Consider the following 13,672-nt stretch of genomic DNA (forward strand, 5'->3'; position numbering starts at 1 on the left):
GGCCCCACCTTCCCTCCAAATTAGGCAGAATATATAAAATATATTCTGCGCACAGACATGCATGCGCAGAAACGTGAAATCAGGCAGTTCTGCTTCATTTGGGAGGAAGGCGGGGCTGAGTAAGGGACTCTTTTGCCGCCTTCTCTCCACTTCGTCCTGCCTGCAGGCAGTGGCAGTGACTTCCGTTGCAGGCAGCGTGCCTGTCGCCAGCGTGCCTACCCCCGAGCAAGCCCCAGCCAGAGCCATTCATATAGTTTGGGAGGTGGGAGAGCAGTTGCCACTGTCCCCGCTCTGCTGCCACTCAGCGGCGGCTTAAAAAAAAAAAGATTTTTAAAAGGGTCAAAAAGTGAGAAAAATTGAGTCCCAAACAGGATGAGCATTTCCCGGCAGGAAATAGGGACATCCCACGCAGTGTGGGACAGCTGGCAAACCTACTTCTTACAGAAGAGGGGAGTCTCTGAGGCTATTCTCATGATCGGCCAAAAGCGGGCTAAGGGAGCCTAGGCCACTTTTGGGCAAGTGTGAGAACCACCAGGCGAGGCGAGCTGGGTTTCCTCAAAGTGGCTAACCTGCTTAAGTAGCTGTCCCCTTAGACGGGGTTGGCGGAGCGAGCACTCGGCTAACTCCGTCTATTTGATCGTGTATTGCCATGGTGTGGATCCGCACTGCAGAAACACACAAGGAGACCCCCGCTGGGAGGCTGAAATAAGCCTCCCACCCCTGGGAGTCTTTCCAGGATGCCCCGTGCACTTGCGCAGGGCATCCTGGAGCTTCTGGGGGCCACGTGGCTCCTGATCCCCGCAGCCCCCGCCAGCTCCGTGACAGAATCGGCAGTTGTCTGGGCGGCCGATCTGGCCACCCAGGGCTGCTGGTGTACTAGTCTGTGGGGAGAGGGGGCTAAGCCCCCTCTCCCGGCTAACCCCATTCAGGCACTTCCCACTGCTCGTGAGAACCACCTCTCTGTGTTCCATCTCTTTATCACACCATAACATGACAAAGAATCAGAAACTGCAAATTTAGGGTTCAGGCACAGAGATGGCTTTCTTTAACTTCTTTGGGATTAAAGCAAGCAATCTTTGGGAGAGACGAGTGAGCAGGTATATTTTCCTTCTTGTCCCCAGGCATAGGGTGCCTCAGTGCTTTGGATGGCAGATTTTCCTCTGGAGTCACCACCCAATTTTAATTTGAAAAGGAAACCTGCTTTTTGCTTGTATTAGAATTTTGTGTGTGTGTGTTTTGTAACTCCAAACCTGACTATATGTAAACATTATTCATGAAGAATGAAAAGGAGCATGAAATAAACAAGGTCTTTTTGTTGTTATTTCCTTGGAAAAGGTCATAAGAATGGAGTGGGTAATTAGTTCAGCATGGAAAGTCATATCACAAACATCTTACAAATTGGAGTTCCTGGCTAATTTGTGCATTTTGTTTGTAGGCAATGTCAATTTGCACAGAATTTCTCTAACTAAAACAGATGCCAGGTGATGGCTTGTGGACAAATTGTGAGATGCAATTTGTGCAGTTTCAGCTGGGAGAGAAAGTGTTAAGATTCCTGAGGTTGTGCCGGAGATGATAATAATCTTCATTGAGAATTTATATGCCTTGGAATTTAGCAATAAAAAAACCATTATCTAACACAAGTAGGCATTTTCATGAAATAATTTCTTGTGTGTTAGGAAGTATCACAGTGACTGATCACCCAGAGATTCTTCTTGAAGATTAAACATTTTATTGCTGCTCTAACTCCAAGTAGTTTTGATTCCCTCCCCCATCATTCAGAATGGAAACATCCATGGTATTGTGGAACGACCCTGAGAAATGTTGATAGTCTTATCAAAACTGTGTTACTTTGCTCAGGATTCTTTGGCTATTTCTTCTTAGCAGGAACCTCCACTTTCACCTTGAAATGTCATCTTATGCAAAATTCACTGGCAATTTTGGGCTCTGCTCCCTGAAAATACTGGTATATATTTATTTAGCCCAAAGTCTTGGCAACTCTAAAATAATAAAGTAAAATAAAATCCAAAAAATAGGTACCTTCTATATAGATTTGGTTGCACTATAGGCCATGACAAAAACAATGTTTTGGTAAAGAGGATACAGAATGTCATAATCGATATACTCAGGCAAATTATATAAGAGAGCTCCAAACTTTTATCCATGGTCACCTATCCTAAAACTTGAGCTATGGATTCTCAAGGGTCTAATGGGAGATGCAGTAATGTCTTTGGGGCAATATCCATCCTCCAGACTTGGGGAACTCATCCCTGTGAAAAGGTAACAAGATTGTCTTCATATTCCTGGGAAATAGAATCAAATGTAGTCAGTGATTTGGCCAGAAACCATAACCCTTTTACTTTAGCTGCCTATCAGCTTGATACTTCTAAACCAGACAGTCAATCAGAACAGAAAGGATCAACTGACAGCAGGCAGGCAGGATTAAAAAATAGAACATGATGGGGATGGCAAATGTTAAGTGGAATGATCTGCACTTTGTTTTGATGGGCAATATCCATAAGCGGATCAGCCCAAAGAAATGAGATCTCAGCTCCCGTGTTTGTGCAGGTTCTATTGTGTTTAGTCTTAATAGTCTGCAAGAAACGGATAGCTCCTGTCTGTTTCAGGGTCTTGCCACAATCACCAAGGTGAAAGTATGCTAAATAAGCTATGACCTCAGAACTCTGGTATAGTCAGCAGAACCAATTAATCCTCAGAAAGGAGGAAGGATCAAATAACATGTTACCATAAGCACATGGCCACGTCTGAACAGTGTCTCTTTACATTTCCCCCTAGCAAATTTTTATTTAACAAGGTGCACAACATGGTATCATAGTGTTTTCCTGCACCCAGCAGAAGCCAGGTGTGCAAAAGGAGGGTGAGGGAATACCAAGCATAAAGATCTCACATCACGTATGTTACTGGGAATATGTGGAAGTCGATTGGCCACCCCTCCAAAATGGATGTCATGATTTGTACAGAGCTGTTTTGATTAGGGATGTGCACGAATCGAGATCTGTGCACAGGTTCGATACCAAACTGGTTCGGACGAGGTCTGAACCAGTTAGGTGATGGAGGGGGGAAGCACTGAGCAGGATCTTTAGAGGAGAGCAGGTCGTTACTGTCTCTTTGCTGCCCCAAACAGCTTCCTGCTGCGACAGCACTTCCCTCAAGAAAATGTGCATGGCACCGGCACCTGCTGCTGACCAGACAAATGGCACCCACACATGCATGGATGCCATGTGCATGTGCTGGCATTGCACACGTGTTCTGGTGGGGGGGCGCCATTTCAACTGGAAGCTGCATGAGGCAGCGGACCTGCTCTCCTCCTTTTTAAAGATCCCGCTCGCCGCTTCCCCCCGGCACCACCTAACTGGTTCAGACCTTGCCCGAACCAGTTCAGCGCCGAACCTGTGCACAAACTTCGGTTCATGCGCATCCCTAATTTAGATTATCTGTCTGGATCATGTGGCCAGCTGAGCTCATTTCTACTGTAGGTATTTTAATGCAAATGCAAAACTATACATCTCTTTTCAGATAAGAACTTCCCATTTTATTCCCCCCCACCAACTCATCTATCATTGTATTACATTAGCATAAATGATAGAGACATGATCCTAATACTTTACATAAGAACAAGCAAAGAATGGGTGAGGTTGAACCATTAAAGGTGAGGCTGGCATCTGTCAGGAACAAAACTGTCTCAGTGCTGGTCCTTTGGAGAATTCCCTCCTGAGAATGATATGCTCTGTTTGGACCTTTTAGGAGGGCAGTTGTAAAAAGTTACTTCCCTTTCATCAAGCTTTTGAGTCATGAGCTGTCTTGCTTTTAAATTGACTAATCTGATGATTTTACTATTGATTTAATCTCGGGCTAACTAGTGTTTTTCTGAAATGCATTGCTAGCCACTTTGGAGACCTATCGCTCAAAACTTTGGTTGCAAGTTTGGGTGGTGGTGGTGTAGGAAATCAAATAAATATATAATTACATAATTTTACATTAAAATCCAACAAATAATGATTATATGAACCACAAATAATCATTGCAGTTCACATGAAAATATATCCCATCTGCAATATTTCTTTACAATATCCAGTGTAATGACACAACTATCATTAATAATATTCACATTAACTATCATTAATACTATTCACATTTCAGGTTTAACATTCCCCTGTGGTATAATGCTGTTTCAGAACATAACAATGGACTGTCACTCTGCCAAAAAGAAAGTTAGTGGTATACACCCCTTCCCATAAATGCCTACTGGTGGGGTTAAATTACCATTCCAATTTTTGGCCAATATTACTCTGGCCACAATTAATACATTTCTCACCACTTCTCCATCCCTTAAGTAGCTGAATCAGTAGCTGAACTACCAAATATTGTGCTAAATGAACAGCAGATAAACCAATTGTGAACAGCCGCAAACTTGAATAGAGGAGTATTTGTTTGGGGAAGCGTTCTGTGCCCCATTGGACTGCCAGTCATTCCAGAAATATTCAGCTATGAACATTCAGTGCAGACCTAATCAAAACTGGAATTATAAGTTCTTTGAGGCAAAGGTCTGTTCCTTTGACCTCTTTTTTTTTTTTTTAAATGGAAGACATACTCTAGCTAAATAAGCATGCTTTAAAGCATGGATAAAATTGAATGGATTGGACTGTGTATCAGATTCTGAGAAGTGATTATGTTGGCTCTGATTATCATTTGCATACAGTTTATCTGCTCTCAGAAATTTTAATCTCTTTGATGCAACCATCTGCTAAATGGAATTTGCCTTTATTGGGTCATACACAGCTGGGCACTTGCTTCTCAAGGACCCCCCACCGATTCCAGTAACCTATCAAACTAAGCACGTCCTTCTAAAAAGAGAAAGGTGAACAGATTTCCAATTTCTTTTCTCAGTCCCTGCTGAATGGCCCAAAACATGAGGATCAGAGATGCATGGTACTTAAAAAACAAACAAACACAATAACCTTTGCTTTAAAAGGGCTGGCCGTAGGGTTTTTGTTGCCCTAGGCAAACTTTGGTACCCCCCACCCCCGACCCCAATCAAAAGTACAGAGCCCTGGCCCTAACTTGAGTTGCACAGGCTGCTTGTTCACCGGGATGGGAGTGGGTTCAGGACAGCAGAATGAGTGAAGCAAAGAAAAGCAAGGCAAGGCTGGATTTGCTTACTTGCTTGCTCTTTCTCCTCTCCCACCAAACCCCACTACCCCTCCTGGGAAGAGAGCAAATAGACACTCCTACAAGTCAGACATCACAGTGGTTGCTTGGAGAGAGAAGGGGAGGAATGTAGCAAACCCCCCCCCCAGAACAGGTGCCCCAAGTGACCACCTAGGTCTGCTTAGTGGATGGGATAGCCCTGCTCTGAAGGAATGTGTGTCATATGAAGAATAAATGCTGGTTGAGAACAGGATACACAAATCTTGCAGCTGGGAGAAGCTGAAGCACCATGGTGGCCATCTTAGCAAGCTAATAGGTTGTCCATAGCACATCCACAGAAATTCATGAGCATTCCTTTGACCTACATGCCTTCAGGTTCATAGTTGTTGTGATATTGGGCTTTTGCATAGTTATTCTAAAACCCAGGAGAGTAACGTTAACAGCCAGCTGGAAGCTGAGGGTGTTGCTTATCAGCAATTTCAAATTTTAGACAGTGGGACCATTTGTTGTCACTGGTATTAGCACATCAACTCAAGGCTAATACATTTTTATCACTTATTTAACACATTTCTGTACCACCCAAAACACAAGTCTCTGGGTGATTTACAACAAAACAATAACAACAGATAAAAAGGTTAAAACTTTACAACAATTAAAATGTAAAACATTAAATATTAAAAACACAATTAAAACAATATCAAATTAAAAGCCTGGGTGAACAAATGTGTATTTTAAAAAGCTGCCTTTTAAAAAGTTGTAAGACTGCCTTTAAAAAAAAGTTGCCTTTTAAAAGTTGTAATAACGTGTTCTATGTATGGCTGGCATACCTATTACATTACAACCAGACTAGATTTGACTGGTAATTGCAATGTGAATTTCAGTCTTTCACACCTCTGCCACTTCTGCTGTCCTCTCTGCTCATTTTGTCTGCTGAGTTTTCTTTTCCCAATTGGCATTTCGCTGTCCCTTGTTCTCCTGGAGCACTCTGTCTTTGAATCTTGCTTTCCTAGGCCCCTTCCTTCTGTAGTCATCCTTTCCTAGAAACTTCCTCCTGCTTTGCCCTTCACTAGAAAGGGAGCAGCTCAGCCAGTGGTAGTCAGTAGCCCTTCTGACAAGTTGACCCCACTGTGACAGGAACATAGGAAGCTGCCATATACTGAGTCAGACCATTGGTTCATCTAGCTCAGTATTTTCTACACAGACTGGCAGTAGCTTCTCCAAGGTTGCAGGAAGGAATCTCTGTTGGAGGGCTATAGGCCACCTCCAGCCTCAAAGGCAGGATGCCTCTGAGTACCAGTTGCAGGAGAGTAACAGCAGGAGAGAGGGCATGCCCTCAACGCTTGCCTGTGGCTTCCAGTGGCATCTGGTGGGCCACTGTGTGAAACAGGATGCTGGACTAGATGGGCCTTGGGCCTGATCCAGTGGGGCTGTCCTCTCTCAGCCCTATATTGGAGATGCCAGGGAGGGAACTTAGAATCTTCTTGCTCTTCCCAGAGCAGCTCCATCCCCTGAGGAGAATATCTTATAGTGCTCACACATCAAGTATCCCATTCATATGCAACCAGGGTGGACCCTGTTACAGTCCAGGCCTGATTTATATACTAAATATGCTCATTAGCTAGCATACAAAATTAGGTCTGGCTCATAGTGTCACCAAGTGACCAAGTTCTTTTATATGGTGACCATGTAGGATCTGGGTGCATGGATGAAAGAAGATCAAACCAATACTCAAAGATTCAATGGGCTTTATTGAGTATAAAAGAGTAAAAACATAATCTAGCAGAAAGCAGAACACTCTATCAATATTACTAACAGTATTAGTAAACAGAACATCCTAGCCACAACCAGTGTTCCTAACAACCATATGTGTGTGTATTAAATCTTCCTAGAGCCTAATACAATTCAGATACAGACGGAAAAAGGGGGGGGGATGAAGGCTGAGGGCTGGCATGGTTCAGGAATTAGTAGAGGAAAAGGGGTAGGGGAAGGAGAAGGAGGGGAAAATATGGAGGGGCTCAAGGCTTGTAAGGAGCAGCATATTACCCGGATCAGAGAGACTTGAGAACGGTGAATCTCTTCAGCTTCAAGGAGCGAGGCGCTTGGCTGGCGACAGGAGCGTTTTGCGGTTGCTCAGATCACGGCTGAGAGCAAGAGCACCATGGCTGGGGAAGTCTTGACTTCTCACTGTGCAGTAGAAGTCACAGACAGCTCCTGTCCATGGACAGAGTTCCTGCTTTGCCCCGCGACTTAGCAGCAAACTCTGGGATCCTTGTTGAGCAGCTCTAGGCAAAAGATTGCCCGTAGACACAAGACTGCTAATCTGCCATGTCCAGAGACTCCTTCTTATAGTGGTTCCATCCTTTGATGTCCATTTGAGTCTTCTGGATCACAAAAGGCGTTTATTCCTGTTATCCTCTGAATATTGTCTTTTAATTACCAAAAATCTCTCAGGATATTTGGTCAGTTCAGAGAGATCTCAATCTCATCTTCTGTTAGCTGCTATCTTGAGGAGGGGACATAGCCCAAAGCAAATCTGCATCTCTGAGCAAATGGGCCCCCAGATGTGCTAGCCTGGTCCCAAAAGGTGTTAAAAGTCAGGAGTTAGTGGGAGAGTTAGTTCTATTTGTATGAGACAGCAATTACATTATTTCTTGTGTACCTCTATCTAGTGTGTATTTATAACAAAAGAATATTCAAAGTAACATCAAAAAGAGGCACATGTGTGAGGCGAGTTAATCAACACATTTGGACATAGCAGAAGCATCCTGTCAGTGAGTTAAGGGGATTACTGGACAGCAGGTTAATTTCAGCAGTGTGAGACTGGTAATTAAGCCTGACCCATTGTCTCAGTGAGTTTCCACAGACGCTGATAACCAATGCTAGATTACCCCTACCTCTACAAATCATTTACCAGGCAGTCATGAGATTCACCTCAAGTTCAGGCATTTAATTGAACTCTTAATATAAAATGAAATCAGACACAGGCCTATATTTCACATACTTCTGGGCTGATGCCTTTAGTCTAAGGTTGGGATGCTCATAACAACCCTGCTTAGCAAAGGGGACAAGTCATGCTTGCTACCACAAGACCAGCTCTCCTCCTAGGCAGATAGCTCTGAGCTCATAATTTGCCATAGGCTTCATCACTGATTCTACTGCCCCATAAAATGCCTTACACTCTGATCCTAATGTGTGTTTAATCCTAATTAAATGTGTACAGGATCAAAGCCTTAGGGCATTAAAATATAGATGTTGGCCTGCAAATATAAAAGTTATAGTAAAAGTAACATGTATAATATTAGGACTACAACAAAACACCAAACCAGTAAAGAGAATAATAAAATAAGGATAAGAGGAAAAATCTTCCTCAATAAAATTGACAGGGATGAGAAAATAGAATCATAACATGCTTGAAGCAGAAAAATTTAGGCAAATGAGAAAGGAAACTAGTGAAGCAGCTGCCATGAGAGGGCATTGAGACTCCATCAGTGGAAATTGTCAGAATAGAAGCAATTCAGCTGAGGTTTTCATAGCCTCAAGCAAATCAGAATGCTTCACAATCAAATTGTTACCTTTATTAAAACAAAATTGGAAGGAATGTAATTTCATAAGCATCACATACATATACTTTACATTAAACATTCTGAATTTTAAATTATTATAATCATGGGGGCCATGGTTCTTCATTTGATATTATACATTTTGTATTTGGTTTTAAATATGCCTTAATATTAAAACTGTCACCTGAATAAAGAAGTCACAGTGTTGATCATAGGAGTCTCACTTGATGAGTTTCCATGCTTGGATAAAAACAACAGTTTGGGGGCAAGAAGCATACTTTCCTTGTTTTAGGTAAGAAATGCCATAGCAGGCATGAGTGTAAAAGAGGCATCTCTTCTGTGTGAGGAAAAAAGGGGGAGGTCTCTTTTAAGATGGTGCTTGTCACCTGCCATTTTTAAAGGGCTTGCATTAAACGTATTTGTTATCTAATGTAGTATTGTTATATACCCTTTCTTTCACCTCATCTTTTATATTCAAAAAACGTTTTAAAAAGCAGCAGCAGCAAGTGTGATGCAATAGTGACATACAAGCCTAGTAGGATGGACTGACATGTTAAATCAAAAGGCTTAATGTAGATTGACTGTGCTATGAAGGAGCTGTTTTATTATGCATTGCTTGCAGGTGCACAATTTATTGTCAAAGTACACTGGCATTAGGATGGTTGTCCAGGCTACAGCAGCATAGGGAAATCACCAATTTTTTTCTTGAAAGTTTTAAAAAAAATGTTTTAAAAGTAAAAAGATATTGTTGCCAAAGCTTACTTTTGTTGCGTTAGCTGGTCTACATGTGTCTGATTGAGAAATAATGATTAGGAATTTGATTTTTGTGCAAATCCAGGGGCCGGGGTGGGGGGTGGGAGGAAAACTGCAGAACTCCTGCATTCCTGCTCCTTTTTTTCACAGTCACACTATAACCACTTTGCGTAAAGAAAGGTGTCCTAAAGTACAACCTCGTATTCCTCAGTCCCTTCCTTATCTTAGACAGCAGCGGCTCCAGGCATATCCATAACTAATTTAAAGGAGTTCCAATTAACCCTATGAATGCTCTCTTGCAAAACAACAACAAACCCACTTAGCCTTTTCTTCTTCATGAATCAGTCCACCTGCTAGACAAACAGAGAGAGAAAGAACAAGCCCTTCCCCCACAACAATGCTGCTGTTGCTCTAGATAGCTCTTAGTAATGCAGAAAGCACAGCAAACTACCCTGCTTGGGGTATTAGAGCAGAGAAAATCCATCACCCCACTAGCCGTCCAGTGTTTTGTCTCATTGGCCCATCTAGCAATAGCACTATAGCAATAGCACTTACATTTATATACCGCTCTATAGCCGGAGCTCTCTAAGCGGTTTACAATGATTTAGCATATTGCCCCCAACATTCTGGGTACTCATTTTACCGACCTCGGAAGGATAGAAGGCTGAGTCAACCCTGAGCCCCTGGTCAGGATCGAACTTGTAACCTTCTGGTTACAGGGCGGCAGTTTTACCACTGCGCCACCAGGGGCTCATCTAGCTCAGTATTGTCTACTACACAGACTGGTAGTGGCTTCTCCAAGGTTACAGGCAGAAGTCTCTTTCAGCCCTGTCTTGGAGATGCCAGGGAGGGAACTTGGAACTTGCATGGAAGCATGCAAGTGCTCTTCCCAGAGCGGCTCCATCTGCTAAGGGGAATATCTTACAGTATTTGCATATAGCCTCCCATTCAAATGCAAACTAGGGTGGACCCTGCTTAGCAAAGGGGACAATTCATGCTTGCTACCACAAGATCAGCCAACTAATGGTGCAGCGGGGAAATGACTTGACTAGCAAGCCACAGGTTGCCAGTTTGAATCCCCACTGGTATGTTTCCCAGACTATGGGAAACACATTTATGGGGCAGCAGCCATATAGGAAGATGCTGAAAGGCATCATCTCATACTGCGTGGGAGGAGGCAATGGTAAACCCCTCCTGTATTCTACCAAAGAAAAACCGCAGGGCTCTGTGGTCTCCAGGAGTCGATGTCGACTCGATGGCACACTTTTACCACAAGATCAGCTCTCTTTCCTTAGGCCAGCAGTGCAGGGCTGGGTGGAGAGGCAGCTAAGACTAGGAGATAAGGTCGTTCACACAACCAAAATCCCTGGGGTAGGGCCGTCTGTGGGGAAGGCTGGATTATACCTACCTTCCCCCACATGACTATGGACTTGCCAGCACTCTGCCATTGCACACCCCCACACGATCGGTGTGGCGGAGATCTCTTTACAGGGATCTGGATGAGGAAGTCCTTCAATATCCCACAATGCATTGTCCAGGCAGTGGAGAGGCTGCCCGTGTCAATGGTGTAGCTCCCAGCTTTCTGGCTGCTCTATAAGCAGCACTCTGTTGCTGGAAGCGAGCTGGGCTGCCAATGGGAGCTGCTGCAGATGGCTCCGATCGCACACACATTTGGGGCTGTGAGATAAGATGGGGCTTTCCCCCACTTACCTTGGTAAAAGTCAAGGTAAAAGAACAAGGTAGCCCTGTTCTGGAGCAGCAGCATAGAAACAGGTCCCGAGGCTCCCCATGAGCCTCTCTTCCCGGGTTTCCCCACTCCTACCCTGCTGTGGCTAGTTGTGATAATGGCCTTAATAGCTAGAACATTGAGATTTAAACCATGGACTTCCTAGTTCATATTCTAATACCACATTTCCTCTTGCCCAATCCTGGCTCCTATTCTCTTTTACAATTACCCCTCCCCCAAAACCTCTCAGTTATTTAAAGAATAATAATAAGGAATTTTCTAATATTTCAATACATCACAATGAACGCATACGGATTACACCATTTCAAATTACGCGTGGTTATCAACATGTCAAATTTAAAGCAGACTCTATTCTGATACAAAATGATGGCTGGCTAGGACAATTTTAAATGTAGCATCTGATTGACACTAAACTACCCAAGATTTATTTTGTCAGCAAGTGCCAGCCAATCAATTAGCAGAGTATTTCTTCTTCCCCCTGTTCCGCTGCTCTGGGTTTCTGGAATTAGGCTGAACAATTATTTCCTTATTTCTAAAAATATTGCTATGGCCTTTCCATAAAAATATGCTCAGTGCAGCTGTCTACACTTTAAAATACTATTAAATGATTTTTGAAAAGAAACAAAAGCAGCAGAAAAAGCTCGTTCTGTATAAATAAGGAAACCTGCTAGGCAGATTTTCCATTTGTCCTTATTAGCAGGGCTGTTTTCAACTGCTCAGCCTACCCTACCCATACTGCAAGGACAAAATATTATATTAATACATTACCAAGTGTGATGGTGTTGCTGCATTATAAGAGTTCAAGCTTTAAACACAGCTCCCTCCAAGGGACTGATGAACTGCTTCAGGAGCTTCCATGGGCCATGTCTGCTTAATAATGTGCCACAACTCTGGAAATCTCTTTACCTGTTTGACTTCACCGCCGGAAGCACTTTGCTGGCACAAGCAAGACACATACCCTCCAACATGTCACTGAGGAAATGTGTAAGGGATGTGGCCAAGCAATGTAGGAGGTGTGGTAGGCAATGTGTAGGGGGCATGGCCAAGCAGCCTGGAGGCATGGTGTATAGTCCTTCCTGACTACAAGCATGCCACAAATAGAAAGCTGCATTGCATTATACCAGATTATTGAAGTAGATGAGTCAAGCCCTACCTGGGCTACCCTTCCTAGGGAGGGAGGGGTGGAAGGAAAATGGGCGGCGGGGCTTCCCTGTTTGCCGCCAGGGAGGAGGAACGGCGGTGGCAGGGCCCTTTTTGGCCGCCCGCTTGGAGATGCTCTGTGCAGGTGATGGTGGGGAGGGAGAGGAGGGACGGAAGCGGGGGAGGGCAAGAGAGACCGGGGCAGGAGGGAGGGTGAGGGAGGAACAGCCGGCCCCAAAGAGCGCACAGATGCTCTGTGCGGGGTTGGCTAGTTGATGTTGTTATTTATGAAATCCAATAGTTACTGCGTTCCATCCCCAGCACACAGGTACCTTCCTAGCAGAAAACAGAAGTAAAAGAGAAACATGGTAGTTTTTCACGCGCGCGGGGGGGGGGGGGGGTGTCTCTTCAAAGGCCTTTAGGTCCAGGTTCCCAAATTACCTAAATGCACCTCTGGTCTTTCTATGTAAAGCTGGAGATTAATTTTAGGTGGTGCGCTAGGTACAGTCAATAGATATTTAACTGGTAGTATTAGTGAATGAAGGGCAATTAATGCTTCACCAACCAGAATAACTACTGGGTTTTATATTTTCTAAAAATAATTTCCAGTTTTGCTAATAGAAAGACCACCATGTTTCTTTTCTATTTCTCTTCTAAAGATGGAGGGTGGACATATATAAATTGCAGCCTTTAAGGGCGATTACCCCTTGCCCAGCTATAACTCCACCCCCTTTTTTTGCTTTGCTTAACATCCAAACTGCTGAGAAGTTCTGGAGCATTTGAAAGCTTGCCTAAGATTTTGTGCCATTTTGGGTGGTCTTAAAAAAACCTCACCCACACACAGAACAGCAAAGCACGTGTGTTTTAGCAACTCCTGCTTCATTGCATGTGTCTAAAACACTGCCCATGGTAGTGCAGGACAGGGCATTTCCACTCTGATTTAAAATTGTGCAACTGCAGTTGTGTGACACTGCCTCAACTGAAGCTAGTGGAGACAGCATCACGCCTCCGTGCAATGGTGTGAGTGGTGCTGGACGTTTCGCTGCGCTGTACATGGGTATTTCCAGATTGTTGCATTTGGATTTCTACATGCTAAGCTAGCACTATGTAGAAACAGAAGTGTCTTTTGTAACATATGATGGGCAGCATGAGTGTGTTTTCTGCCATGGGTAAATTTTGAAGGCACATGCTACATGTATTGCCGTTTATTATTATTCTGGAACTAAAGCTACTGTTACAAAATGGCAACTTGTCCATCTCTTTTCGTCACGTAGATTCAAGTTAATAGTTCTGGCTGACAAACTGG

The 13,672-nt window shown here is 43.7% G+C and overlaps 1 protein-coding gene across 2 annotated transcripts in view; it reads left to right on the plus strand.

Moving 5' to 3' along the window:
- The window catches only part of PRMT8 (protein arginine methyltransferase 8), a 424,784-nt gene that overhangs the window by 39,374 nt on the left and 371,738 nt on the right, over window positions 1-13,672 (plus strand). The window lies entirely within an intron of this gene.

Source organism: Hemicordylus capensis, chromosome 5, assembly GCF_027244095.1.
Source record: "Hemicordylus capensis ecotype Gifberg chromosome 5, rHemCap1.1.pri, whole genome shotgun sequence".
NCBI classification, from domain to species: domain Eukaryota; kingdom Metazoa; phylum Chordata; class Lepidosauria; order Squamata; family Cordylidae; genus Hemicordylus; species Hemicordylus capensis.